Here is a 14,337-nt window from a genome sequence, read left to right on the forward strand (position 1 = left end):
ATCATGCTAGAATTGGGGACACAATGGTGAATAACATGCTGTCTCTGCCAGAAAAAATTAATTATGCTTGTACGTGTGTGTATGGGGTATGTGTGAGTGTCTGTGTGTGTGTGTGTGTGTAAGCATGTAAGCATGTGAGACAACAGTCCATTTACTCAGTGTTTGACCAGTTATAGGAGTGGATATTAGGATGTAGGGGAACCTGAGCAAACTTGGAGAGAAATTGCAGGTTCATTCTCTAAGCAGGCATACAGCTGGATATTGTCTCATTTCATGTGAGACAAGAAATAGATCTTAGCAAACAGGTTATAAACCTGTTAGAAACCTCATGGTTTCATGAGGGCCCCTGAAATAAAATAAGCCACTGGCAAAGAGCCCTGTGTGTCTGCATAGCCAGTGGTGTCATATACACTGGGAGGTCCTTATGCTTCTCTTCAAGAGCAAAGTGCAATAGCTTTCCTTCTCTTCCACCTCCCCAAATATGGAGTAATGTTTAATACACAGCGGGGAATAGAACCAAGATTAAAGGCCATATTCAGCTGGAAGACAAGATGAAACAGGACAATTAGGGTATACCAAGGTAAAAATTAATTTGAATACATGATTTTGTTAGTATAGTACAGTCACTAGACTGTGTTTCTGTTTCCTATTAATTGAGCTCTTACTCTCTTTGCTTTAACTCTTTCCTTAAAAAAAAATTTTTTTTAAATTTTTACAACTACTTCTGGGGCATTTTATTGTAGTCACTAGCAATTCTATCAGAAAGTTGGCAAAGTTAAAAAAGAAGAAGATAGAAAATTGTCATTTTCATTATCAGTTAAAAGGTTCAGCAAAAGGCTTTCAATAGTAGGTTATAACTATAGCTAACTTTCATTTCTCTAGTGTCTTGTATAGTGTCGTCTTTACCCCAATATCCAGAGGGGTTCTAAGTATAAGACAAAGTGTACACTGTGTGTGGTTATATTCCCAAAGTAATTTTTTCTGTTACCTAATCTAGTGATTATTTCACTTTTACAGGCCTTAGTTAGAGATATCCCTAAAGCTCTAATATTTTATAATGTAAGGATTATCCAAATAGATGGTCATTAAGTTTTCAATGTTGGCTGAAAAGAATTTGGAGATTTCCCCTGATTGACAGTATCCATATGTTCTGTATTCCTATATCACGATGGAAGCTTAGGAGGTAGTTGTTAGCAGTTATCTACTGTCACTATAATGCTTCATAGCAAACAACCACAAAATCATAGAGGCATAAAACAAGGGTTTTATTACTCACATACCTGGAGTGATTGGCTAGGTGCTTCTTTAGATCCTGATCAGGCTCATTTACGTGTCTAGGGATGGTGCACTGTTGGATAATCTAGAATGTTCTTGGCTGGGACATTGGAGTTGGCTGTGCTCCATGTGTCTCTCATTTTCTAGCAAGCTAGCATGGGGATATTCTTTTGAGAATGATGGCAGAGGGTAAAAGCAGAAGTGGAAATATGTGAGTCTCTGCCTGCATGACAGTCAAAGCATATTATATGGTCAGGCCCAGAGTTACAATAGGACGGTATTACAAGATTTCATGGCAAAAGGTGTTGTTAGGGGTTTAGGTCAACTACAGAGTTATAGGGAACAGTCTCCAGGAGATCACTCTCACTTCCAATACCAACTGCAAGTTCAAGGGGTTTCGAAAACCATTCTCAATTTTGATAGAAGGACTCACAAAACTCACTGAAAGCCATTATACTCGTGGTTATGGCTTATTACAGGATACGAATACAGATTAAAATCAGCCAAGGGGAGAAGCGTATAAGGTGAAGTCTAGGGAAGTACTAAATGTGGAGCTTCCATTGTTCTCTCCTCATAGATTCAGGATGCATTATTTTTCCAGCAACAGTATGTGACAATACATATAGGATGTTGCTAACCAGGGAGACTCACCCGAGTGTTGGTGTCCAGAGTTTTACTGGGAATCCGTCACCCAAGACCCCCACCCTAAATCACATTGTTGGTCTTTGTGGTGTGGCCACCCCCTACTCTAAATCACACTGTTAGACTATCCCCTGTGACCTAAGGCCCTCAGCGAAGCAGACACTCCTATCAGACATGAGATTACCTCCCAGAAAAATGGCAAAACCCAGACCTCATTTTGGGTGAGGTAAAATTTTTTACTATATAGGAAGTAGGGAAGTAGGGAAGAATTGGGATATAGGAAGTAGGGAAGAATCGGGACTATTAGTGCAATCAATCTGCCACAGTAGCTCTATTAAAAGCATTCCTTAAATTGGTATAGGATAGGAAGCAGTGTTCTTTAACTTCAGGATTGGCTTAAGAACTAACATTAACCATAGACTGCTTATAGATGCTGTAAGTAAGCATCCTTGTCTTTACCCCTTATACTTATTAAGATTAGGACTAATTGTTCCATTTCATAATTTTTTTAAAGTCATTGAAACAGGTATAAAACACACCAAGTTGGTTCTATGATTAAAAAACAATAGCGAAGCAAAACCTCACAAGATTTTATACTATACAGCATATGCAATGATGGTTACTCATATTAATATCAAATATTAATATCAAAACAGCTATCTCAATTGATTCTCATAATGTCTTTGTGTGGTTGATAAGGCAAATGTTATTATGGCCATTTGGTGGATGAAGAAATTTCAGCATAAAAGTTAAAGGGATTCCCTGAGGGACTCCTTGCTGAACTGTTAATGGTACACAAGAACCTGGGCTCACTGATTCTACCAGTGTTCCTTCCAAAATAAAAGTTTTTCTTCCTGACAAATACTATAATTCTGTGACTGAATGAATTCCGAGTCCTAAACTCTTGAGTCTTGCTTCACCAAATAAAGATTTCTGGCATTCTTGTCTGGTTTCTTTGAGCTCTTGACAAGTTCTTTGGGTCAAAGAACTGCATGGACTGGCCAAGCTCTACAAATCTTTCTGACAGCCAAGTCAGATGCTGTTTGTTTATACACAGAAGCATTCTTCTGAAATATAACTTATTGTTTTCAGTAAAATATTTTAAAAACTTGTATGCATTTCCTATCCTTGACAGAATAGCTGTTGGATATTCCCCTGCAAACTATAGCATTTGAAAATATTTAATATTTAGGACTCAAGCTATTTATATTCAATGAGTTATACATTACTAAGGAAAGATACCAGGAAATGGAAACGGAGGAGCAAATGGAGTCTGATACAGCTTTCATGCTATTCGTAAATTTCACAAACAAAATAAATAACTCTTCCTTAATCACCAATATATTTCCAATACCTGATATTATGCCTGGCCTATTGTAGGTGCTCAGTAAATAATTGTTGAATGAATGAATAAGTGATTAACTAAAATAGGCCTCCAGTTACAGCCGTTGCTTGGTAGAAGGCAGTACTCTCCTGACATCATTGTTTTTCTCTTGGAAAACAACTACATTTCCTTTGGGAATTAGAAATTTGGCTAAAAACCAGAGAACAGTTAAGAGCTGAGTTGGAGCCTTCTCCACAATGACTCATAATCATGTAGGGTACTACATCAGTTAAGATGTGTTTGGTTACTTGCAACTGAGATTTGAGAAAATACAAATTTAATTTGCTTAAACACTAAGGAGACTTATTAGCTTGCATAGCTAAAGCACCCAACTGTAGTTCAGGGCTCAGATACCACTCGATTAAAGTTTTACTCAGCTTCTCTCACCTCTGACCTACTTCATGTGCTGTCTTTGTCCTCAAGTTGGCTTCCATCATGGTTGAAGAATGGTTGCCAGATCTTAGGGCTATTTACTTTCTTGTTCCTATCCAGAGAGTATGTCCACCCTCAGCCTTGAAACAAAAGTATTGGTCTTCACTCTGTTTGGGTCAGTTTAGGTTATAATCCCCACTGTCTGAGCCCCTAACCAAACGATTCCTGAGGTCAAAGGAATGTCATAAATTGATTAGGACTTGGGTTAAGTGCCCATCCCTAAACCAGTCACTGTGGCAAGACAGATGGTCATATTATGTGAATCAGGTTTATCAGGGTGGGGCCACCCCGGATTTTGGAGAAAAGTTTCTTGGATCTGCAGTTTGATATATTTTATCATTTTTGGAATGTTTTCTGCCATCATCTCTGCAAACATTTCTAAAGCCCCATTTTGTCTTTCTTCTTCTGGGACTCCAGCTACATAAACGTTGGATTGTTTGATATTGTTCCACAGCTTTTGGATATTCTGTTCTATTTGCTTTTCACTTTTTTTTTTTTTCTGTTGATATGTTGGTTTGGATGCCTTGATCTTCTTTTCTCAGCTGCGTCGAGTAACCAATGAGTTCATCAAAAGAATTATTCGTCTCTGAATATCATGGGATTTTTTTCCCCTAGCATTTCATTTGATGATTTCTTTTTTTATTTTTTAATTTAAAAATTTTGGGGAGGATTAAAATAATACTAGTTGTTGAAGAAATAAATGAATGAGTGAGCAAAATTCAAGTTAGGCCTCAATTCATTGGACTATTTGTTGTAGTTTTCATCTCTCTACTGAAATTTCCCATTTGTTCAGGCATGCTGTTCATTTTTTTTTTTTTTTTTTTTTTTTTTATTAGTTAGTTTGGAAGTCCTTACTGATAGTTCCAACATCTGGCTTATATCTAAGTCCATTTCTGTTGACTGCTTTATCTGCTAAAAGTGGGTTTTTAAATTTGTTTCTTTGTTTCCCGTGTCTAGTGGGTTTCCAATGAATGCTGGACATTGTGTGTAGCGCAGTACTGTTTTCTGGTTAAGTCGTGCCCACACGTTGCAATGAACATACCTCTTGTCAGGTTCTTAATGTGGCAGGGTGAGGGGGGCTGCTCAATCTAATTTAGGAGTTGAGCTGGGCTGAGGCTTTGTTGTTGCTATAGTTACTTTCATTACAGCACAGACTTCACATTCCTTTAGGAGGAAGGTGCTGTGCCCTTGTGCTTACTTAGTGTGGGGCTTGTGTGCCAGAGAGTTTTTCTGTGTTCCTGCTTTCAATTGTCCCTGCATTCTTATGCCTTAGCCCTCTTTCTCTCCACTCTCAGCATTAGACTATGTGTGTGTGGAGATTCTGTTGTCCTGGTCCAGTCTCAGTCTTAGGCAGGCCCTGTGTGCCTGGGCCTTGGGAGGTGGGACTTTTTCAGTCTCTCTTGAAAGGCAGCCACCTCAGCCTTTTATCTATGGTTGGTCTTGGGCAAGAGTTTCCTGCTTTTTCCTCAGCAGTAGTAGAACTCAGCTTGTTATCAGTGTCGGATCCAGGGTCCAAGAGGGTTTCCTGCCTCTTCCCCCAAGAATAGAGGGTTGTTTTATAGTTTCTCCACTCACAAGGAATCTTCAACCTGTGCCCTGGGAGCCAAAGGGTTTGCTGCCACTTATGCAGTGGCTTAAGGCTTTTGCTTTGTAAGATAGAAGAGCCTGAGGAAAAAGGTTTGGGGGGAGGTTTTATGTCCAATTCCTAGCTGCTGCCAATTTCCTCCTTTACTCCTGTACCATCCAGTGGAGCTCTATGATCTCCTGCCCTGTTCCCAGTCTTTCATCTGAGCACCACTAAGCTTGTGGGAAGAACTAGCGAGTGCAATCTCCCCTTGTGCCTGAGGCTCCCAACTGACAATACTTGGATTTCAACAGTTTGTTAAAATTTTTCCTGAGTTTTTTCTTACTCTGCAAACATCTAAACTTTGTGTTTCATTTCTCCTTGGAACTCAGGTTACTTGGTTGCTTTGCAACCTCAGCTGTCTGATATGCTCAAGAACATTTATGATTTTGTAGATTATCTGCCTTTTTTCCCATTGTAAACGTGGAAGCAAAATTCCTTTCAGTTTTTTACATCCTAAGCAGAAGTACAAGTCACACTGAAACTGAAAGGCTGGGTAATTTGGGAAGTCTTAATAAGGTTGGTAAAGGGAGGATTGAATACTAGGTAGGCATCCCACAGTGTCCATTCCAGGTAAAAATATAATTAATAAATACAATTCTAGTAATAGGTTTTGTAAAGGAAAAGTTTGGCTGGCTTGTTTAAGCAGTATGTATTGATAGGTTAAGAGAGGCTAGGTAATGCTACGGTTACAAACAACTCTAACCATTAGTAAGTTTACATTATAGAAGTTTATTTTTCACTCAAGCTGCATATCCAGTGGAGACTGTCAAACTAGTGGAGAGTTTAGGGCTCTGTTCATTGTAGGAACTCAGAGACCTGGACTGATGAAGATTTCATCTTGATACAGGCTTCCAGGGTAACAGCAACAGTGGGAAGGGAACGTGGTGAAACACATTCTGACTTTCAAACATGTTGCTTTCATTGGCCAAAGCAAGTTAGCCACAACTAACTTCAAAGACAGTGAAGAGCAGACATTTCTGTCTGGGAAGAGAAAAGCCCTAGGATTATTTGGTGAACGACACTAATGAACGCCATGGGGAGGTAACTTTACCTTCCCAACTAATAGCAGAAAGATATGTGCAGTTAATGTGTGGTTGACTCAAGGTGAGCAGAACTAAATGTAAAGAAATCACAGATTAATTTTAAATTAGAACTGCAAGTAGATAGAAAGTCAGAATTTTAGCCCTTATATCAGTTCCTGTAGTGATGTGGAAATCTGCTTAATATTGACAAACTGGTTATTAATTGGCAGAGTAAGTCTGTAGCCTATGATGGTCTCTGCCACTTCAAATCCATTAAGATTTAGAATCAAATTCTTTAGTTTCTCTACAAATTCAGCTCACTTTCCCAACTTCCTTATTTTGGTTGTTGTTACCACTATTTGGCCAGTTTTCCAAACTAAAGACCCTGGCACAATTTTTATGTAACTCATATGTCCTGCCTTATGAGGGTACAAGATGAGGAGTTCGCATGCCTTTTAATATTAAAATTAGAGGTCTTAATGCTCCTATTGTGCTTATTGAGAGAAGATCTATCTTCCTCTCTGGAGTCCTCTTCCTCAGACAATTCCCATGATTTCAAGAATGCTTATCTGGTGTAAAGGGTCTGTCCTAATAACTACATTCACCTCTAGGAGAGAACAGTGGGAAATTTACTCAGACCCTTGAGAAATGTCAGAGACTTCAGCCACTGTTTCAGTCGTGATCATGTACATGAGTGTATCAGTTTCTTATTGCTGCTATGACAAATTACCACAAACCTGATGGCTTAAACAATACAAATTTATTATCTTACAGTTCTGTAGGTCAGAACTCTGCCAGTGGTCTCATTGGGCTAAAATCAAAAGTATTGTCAGGGCTGCATTCCTTTCTGGAGGCTCTAGAGGAGAATCCAGTTCTTTGCCTTTTCCACTTTCTAGAAGCTTCCCATGTTCCTTGGCTTATGGATCCCCTCTCTCCATCTTCACATCAGCAACATATCAAATATCTCACTTTGCTTCCATCCTCACATCTTTCTCTGATCAGAGCCAGGAAAGGTTCTTAGCTTTAAAAAATCCATTTAATCAGATTGGGCCCACCTGGATAACCCAGGCTAATCTCCCCATATAAAGGTCCTCAATTTAATTATACCTGAAAATTTCTTTTGCCATGTAAGATATTCACAGGTTCTAGGGATTAGGATGTGGCCATTGAGGGGCCATTATTCTGCCTGCTACAGTGAGTGTCCCTATTGAGGCCACATGATGGAGGTGGTCTGGCTACCCCATTGCAGCCACTTTCCTCAGTGCCACAGTGACAGGATATTAGTGACTGGAATGGTTTCTAGTCTCAGCTACATTCTATAATACCTCATCTCTTGACTTTCATGTCCTTACTCATGATTAAAGAGTAAGTCCCTATCACTCCTAGTTGTAAGACCCATCCTATGTCAAGTGACATGGAAAACTCATATTTTTTTACATTGTGTTTTTACTTTGTTAACGATAAATAATGTAATTTTACTTCACTGTTTAAAATACCTCAATGCCTTTCCATTGTACTTGTTACAGTACTAAGCAGTCCCTGCTGATTGAGCCTTCACATACCGATCATACCAGTTTCTCCCTTGCTTATTGCACTACAATCACACTGAATTTCTTTTAGCTTCTCAAATGCACCAAGCATTTTCCTGTCACACGATTCTCACACATGCTCTTCTCTCTCCTTAAATTGTTCTTATTCACACACTTCTGCTGGCTAACACAGGTCTCAGTTTATGTCAGTTCTTCAGAGACACTTTCCCTCTGTTATGAATCTAAATTATGTCCTTCCTATTATTCTTTTTCATAGCATCTTGTCATTTTCCTTTGTCACATTTGTTTATTTACTTATTTATTTATTTAAGTGTATTGTCGGTTTCCATAAAAGGACTCCAAGTTCTGTGACAGCAGGAGACATACCCGACATTTAGCATTATTTGGGTCATATAGGAAAGTATTTATTGGGTGAATGAATTCCCACTGCCACAAGTGTAGGTTTTAACTCTATCCAATAAGTTTATAAACGCTTTAAAAGCAGAGAATGTCTAGTTAAAGTTTGACCTTCCACAGCCCAGTAGGCAGTGTCTTGGACACAGTGGTAAGCCTTCCATAAATATTTATTCAATGAATCGTGAATTACTAATCTAGATGCCACTTTCTTCTAATTCACATAGCATAATATTTCTAAAATATTGCCTCCATCATCTTAATCCCCTGGTAAAAAACCTATCCACCATTACCTATTTCATCAAATTTAGCTTTATTCACTCTCCTCATTATCAGGTTTATTTTATTTTAATTAATTAATTAACTAATTTCCAGAGAAGGATTTATTAATATTACTTGCAGCAAGTAAGGAGAACACTTGCTTTCCCAAAGCAGTGTCTCCAAGTATGTAGTATTTTATAATCCTCATAACACATTCAACACTTATTCACTCTCTCCAATAATTTCTAATTGTTTCATATGTATGAGTGCCTTCAATAAAAGGGTTTATGTCTTCTGTTTTCTCTGCCTTTTTTGTTGGGCACACAACAAAAGTGCTCAATGTCAAGGCAAGAAACCATCATTCAAAATGTGAAATAAAACGTTGATTTATTACTTTCTATGTGTAAAAAAGCACTATGCTTGTTTGACTGTCCCTCTGCTGATCTTATCTTGTTTTTGTGAAAGACAGAGTTCAGGGATTGGCTGGCTGACTTTCAAAGGTGAAAGTGGGTTGACGTCTGCTGTGGAAGCATGACTCTGCTGGAGAGACTGTTGACAATTGGCTGAATTTCAGAGATGTGCTCACTAGAGTAAAGCTGTTGCTGTTTTGGCTAACTTTAAAAAGTGGGAGGCTATCACTGACTGGCTGTTTTTTCAGAAGATTGTTCATAGGGTTGAGCAGCCATTTATCTATTAATTGAGTTTAGAATCACTTCTGCTCATTAGTTGTCACTGTGGCTACATAATAGGCTTTTCCTAAGAATATAGGACTTTCAATATTTCTTAAAGAAATATTTATTGATTGATTAATTTTTCAGATGTAAAAGAAGAGATTGAATGGTGGTTTACCTCCACTCTAATGTTTGACCATTCAGAGGGGAGTCATGTCATTCTTTTTCTACTCCCCAAGGTATTTGCTGTCTTCATTCTAACTAAGCAGAGATGATTGGGTTGAGTAGTCATATGTAGATTTGATACGAAGTGTCCTTTTTGGGCAACCAAATGATATTGATAGGAATAGGTTAGAAGTTTCTTTTAGCTTCACAACTCATGACTGATAATGTCACGTAAAGTTTTAGGATTGTTGTCACATTTGGGAAAATTTCAAATAATTTTATTTGTATGACTTAATAGAGTTCAGGGCACATCAGTTTTCTTTAAACTGATGACATTCTAACCAGCTTGTTGTGGATAGCCTCATTAAATTCTGACAAAAAAGGACTTACTTTTATTGGCTAAGCATTGATAAGCACTAAATCTTTAATTTTAAAATGTATACATCCAATAATTGGAAGAGTTTCTCACAGATTAGCTTTAGGCTCCCAAAGTTTCAACTTAGCTTCTCCACCACTATCCATATATATATATATTTTTTTTTTTGTGCTACGCGGGCCTCTCACTGTTGTGGCCTCTCCCGTTGCAGAGCACAGGCTCCGGACGCGCAGGCTCAGCGGCCATGGCTCACGGGCCCAGCTGCTCCGCGGCATGTGGGATCTTCCCGGACTGGGGCACAAACCCGTGTCCCCTGCATCGGCAGGCAGACTCTCAACCACTGCGCCACCAGGGAAGCCCCCTATCCATATATTTTTGATGCTAGAACACAGGACACATTCAAATAGCTATATGGTGTCTGGACCCTGTACCTTTGTTTTACAGTGCTGGGTGGGTCAGTACAATGGGTGGTAGTATAGCTATATGGTGTCTGGACCCTGTACCTTTGTTTTACAGTGCTGGGTGGGTCAGTACAATGGGTGGTAGTACATTCTTGGACGCCACTCCTACACTGGGACAGCTGAAAATATCTTAACTATACCTAGAAATGACTGTGAATTACAAAAATATATCCCACTAAACTCAAGCCAAATGTATTCCAACTCAAGTTCCCTACAGTTAAATTATAAAAATGCCATCTAGCCACTCCAACACCACTACACAAGGGGAAGTGTGATGTAGGGAATATCAGTGAGGAAAGAATTAGAAGTCTAAAGATTGCCATTAAAATTTTTACTTTCACAAATTTTACAAAAGCATATGACCATGTGAGCGTATTGTTAGGGCCCCTTCCAGGGTCTTGGAAAGGACTAGTGCAAATGAAGACCCCTGAAAATGAAGCTTTCTTAGCTTCACAGTAAATCTGCCTCAAGGTCTGGAGCCATTTTATTTACAGGGTAAAATGCAATTTTCAGAGTCTGCTCTATATAGGGCCAATGGATATGTTGATTATAGCTCCACTTGAGACCAAGATTTAAAGAAGAGATCTTTGCCTCTTTTGTGTCAAGGGCTCCCTGCTATATGTTTAGACTAGTGGTTCTCAAACCCTTTGGTCTCATAACCATTTCACACTCCTAAAAAGCATTGAGGACTCCAAAAAGCTTTTATGTGGATAATACCTATCAAAATTTACTGTATTAGGAGTTAAAACAAACATGTAAAATATTTATTCATTTAAAAACAATCATAAATCTGTTACATGTTAAATAACATAGTTTTTAACAAAAAATAACTGTTTTCCAGAGCAAAAATAATTTAGTGAGAAGAGTGGCATTATTTTACATTTCTGCAAATCTCTTTAATATCTGGCCTAATAGAAGATTCTCATTCTTATGCGTGCAATATCTTTAGAGTGAAAAAGGCAAATTTGTAGTATGAAATAATTTTGCCCTGTGAACCCCCTGACCACACTCTGAGAACTGCTGATTAGCGGTTTACTATATTTATTGCTGTATTTAATTTCTGGTTGCCTACTCTTCCCCAAGTACCCTCTCTATGACTATTTCTGTATCTGTATAATCAACTCCACCTCCTAGATAAGAGTTAAATTTTAATTATTGCTATGCTTTTTAGCATTCATGGAAAACTTTAGAAACAATTTTTTTTTCACACACACACACTGTATTTTATTTTTACAAGAGATAAATAAACTGACACCAAGCATTGTAAATGGATGACAACAAAAGCAACAATGATTGCAATTACCAAACACGAAACACACTCACACTATGTCATAATATTGACATTCAGTCCAGTAATCCTCCACTGTAACAGCTCCTTTACTTTGCAGTGAAAATTGATTTGTATATTTTTTGCCTCTGAGTCCTTGTGGGATTTTTTTTTTACTTTTCAAACAGAAAGTCACAAAAATTATAATCATCCTCATCAGTTCACTCAGTCCCATGTAATTAATTTTTTTATCTTGATCTTTTGTTAGCACTTTTATGAATTCATCAGATTTCCATTAGAGTTCTGAAAATGCTTATTCATTCAGTTCAGCAGTGTAGTCAGTTACCAGAAACCTGTACTTGTCAGTCTTTTCCATGAATTCCTTGAAGATGAAACTCTTTTATAGGAACATTTTTGCAAAAGCATCAGAGTACACCCAGAACTGTCTGTAAATGACAAAAGACTTAAAAATGACCACGGTTAAAGATTTGATGAAAGTTCATAATAATGCAATTGACAAGGAAATTTAGTTACTTCTGAGATATACATTTTAAAGTAATAACTAGAATTATGACTTATAACATTTTAATGACTAACAATTCTTAGAGAAGTCTTTCTTCCCCTTCGCTGACAAGGGAAAAAATATCTCCTACATTGTCTGCTCCCTGATAGTAAGGCTTTCTTTCAGGATTATAATGACTAAGGCAAATATTAGACTAAACACAACACTGGGTTCCTTATATGCTACAACACCATCTAATGCTTACCAAGCCCTTTCTGTGTGCTAGGCATGGGCTAAGCGCTTTACATACATTATCTCATTTAATTCTCACAACAATGAGGTAGGTACTGTGAGGTACCTACCGTCATTTTCATTTTGCAGATGAGGAAACTGACATACGGAGAGGTTAATGCCCAAAGTTTTACGGGACTGAGCCGTAAATTGAACCCAGAAAATCTCTGGAGTGCGCAGTCTATTATCTACTGTTAAAATATAAAAATGGGCGATAGAGCGAGATTCACATAAAAAGAGTATAGGTGAGAGAGGGAGATTAGTAAAGCAAAAAGCCTCAGGGCCAAGACAGCTGAGATATCAATACAGGATGTAGTGTTATTTTCCACCCGATCCTTCTTTTCTGCTTTATTTCCTACGCTACCATGTTCCTCTTCTCAAATTTAAGCTATTTCCTTGCTGGTGGTTTCGTCGTTCAGGCCTGACTGGGGCTGATGCCGAAATTCAGGCGCTAAACAACCTGTTGAAAGAAGCGGGGCAAATCCGAGGTAACCACGGTGACGGTGGCTTGGCGAGAACCCCGCGCAGGCGCGTTACATCCCAGGCGCGACCGCCGGCCCCTCCTCTGGGCCTCAGACTCCACCAGCTGGTGAGGAGTCCTGGGCGTGGGGCGTGGGCCCCGGGTAGGGGCGGAGAGGGCCCGGGCTGGGCGCCTGCGCAGACGCCGGGACGCTGGTGTGATCGAGCTCACGTAGCGAGGGTTGCAGTCGCCTCCTCCTCAGCGCAGCCGTCGCAGCCTGGAGGTTATAAAAGGGCTAACTGGCTCCCTCTGCTGCCCAGTCGCGCCGCCAGCGGGCTGAGGGAAGGGATTAGGTAGCCGGCCGAGCGCAGGCGACCGGGGACTGAAGAACGCGCAGCCCTCCCATGCCACTTCCCAGGTGAGACGCTCCTCCGACATTGGGGACTGAGGCTTAAATCCTTGGGCAGCCGTGGCCCTTCTCGGATGGCTCTGGTGGTCTGCTCCTTGCCCCCTCTCGTGGTATGGCTCGGGGGCAGGGGGAGGCTCCCCCAGTTTACTACTACTGGCTCAGTACCTTCTCCCCTGGAGCCTCGGCCCCTCGCCCTGCGCCCCGCGTCTCCTGGGTGCCCCAGAGGCCCTTCTGCCCTCCTCCGTGCTCCTCTTCCCACCGCCTCTCAGGTTAGCGCCCCCGACTGTTGGGGCTGCGGCAGCATCAGTCTCCGCCCCGGGGACCAGCACTTTCTTGAATATTCCTTCCTGAGGAGGAATCACCCTGTTGAGTTTTCCGAGCTCTTCTCCTACCTGGTCCTGCCTAAAAAGCTGAGGAGTACGCGAGGGTTTTCGGCCTCCACAGCAGCAGATGGTTAGCGTGTGGCAATGGAGAGCGGTTTTTAAAGCTTATAGCTGACGGGGAAGCGCTCGGGCATTTTTATCCTGCCGAAGAGTCGTGGGGTCTGGGAAGAGGACCTACCCGCGGAAGTTCAGGCTTTACTCATCTGTTGCGCGCAGCGGTGCTGCCAGAGCAGCTGGAGGTAGCCCCGGGCGGCGAGTTTCGGGCGGCTGGGTTGAGGAAGTCGGCTGTCAGATCCTCCAGTCAACTGGGAAGCTAGTCTTCTTCCTTCCTTCTTCTGCCACATAAATTTTTTAAAGGCACATGAGCTTCTCCCCTCCCCCTCTCTTTCTCTCCACGAAGTTTGCTGCTTTTAAAAGTCCACATCAGTAAATGGAATTCTTTGGCTGTGTGAGAACTTTGAGTTACGTGGATGGACCCCAGCTGTATGTTTTAAGGGGGAGGAAGAATGGTTCCATAAGTATGGGACCATTTCTCCTAAATAATCAGTTGTATTAAATACAGTCAGTTTTTAGACACTAACAATTTAGGCGTTCCGGGTAGAGTGGTGAAGACTTGGAATTTTGCACTGTTTGCTTTAAGAAAGGGATGAAGAAGAAACTAGATCTCCTTTTAGGAATTGATTGAAAAGGCCAAAGCGGCTTGCCAATTTCGACTTAACTGTTTCTGGTTTCTCCGAGAGCTATGGACTTTCCCTTGGAATGCACT

At 40.3% G+C, this 14,337-nt stretch overlaps 1 protein-coding gene across 3 annotated transcripts in view; it reads left to right on the plus strand.

Annotated features, from left to right (window-relative positions):
- The first annotated feature begins 12,985 nt into the window (after positions 1–12,985).
- Positions 12,986–14,337, plus strand: part of P4HA1 (prolyl 4-hydroxylase subunit alpha 1) — a 92,273-nt gene continuing 90,921 nt past the window's right edge. For all 3 annotated transcript variants that reach the window (XM_007454668.1, XM_007454669.1, XM_007454670.1), the window contains exon 1: positions 12,986–13,197. The gene's annotated coding sequence lies outside the window, so the exon portion shown is untranslated. The remainder of the gene's footprint in view (positions 13,198–14,337) is intronic.

Source organism: Lipotes vexillifer, unplaced genomic scaffold (assembly GCF_000442215.2).
Source record: "Lipotes vexillifer unplaced genomic scaffold, Lipotes_vexillifer_v1.1 scaffold205, whole genome shotgun sequence".
NCBI classification, from domain to species: domain Eukaryota; kingdom Metazoa; phylum Chordata; class Mammalia; order Artiodactyla; family Lipotidae; genus Lipotes; species Lipotes vexillifer.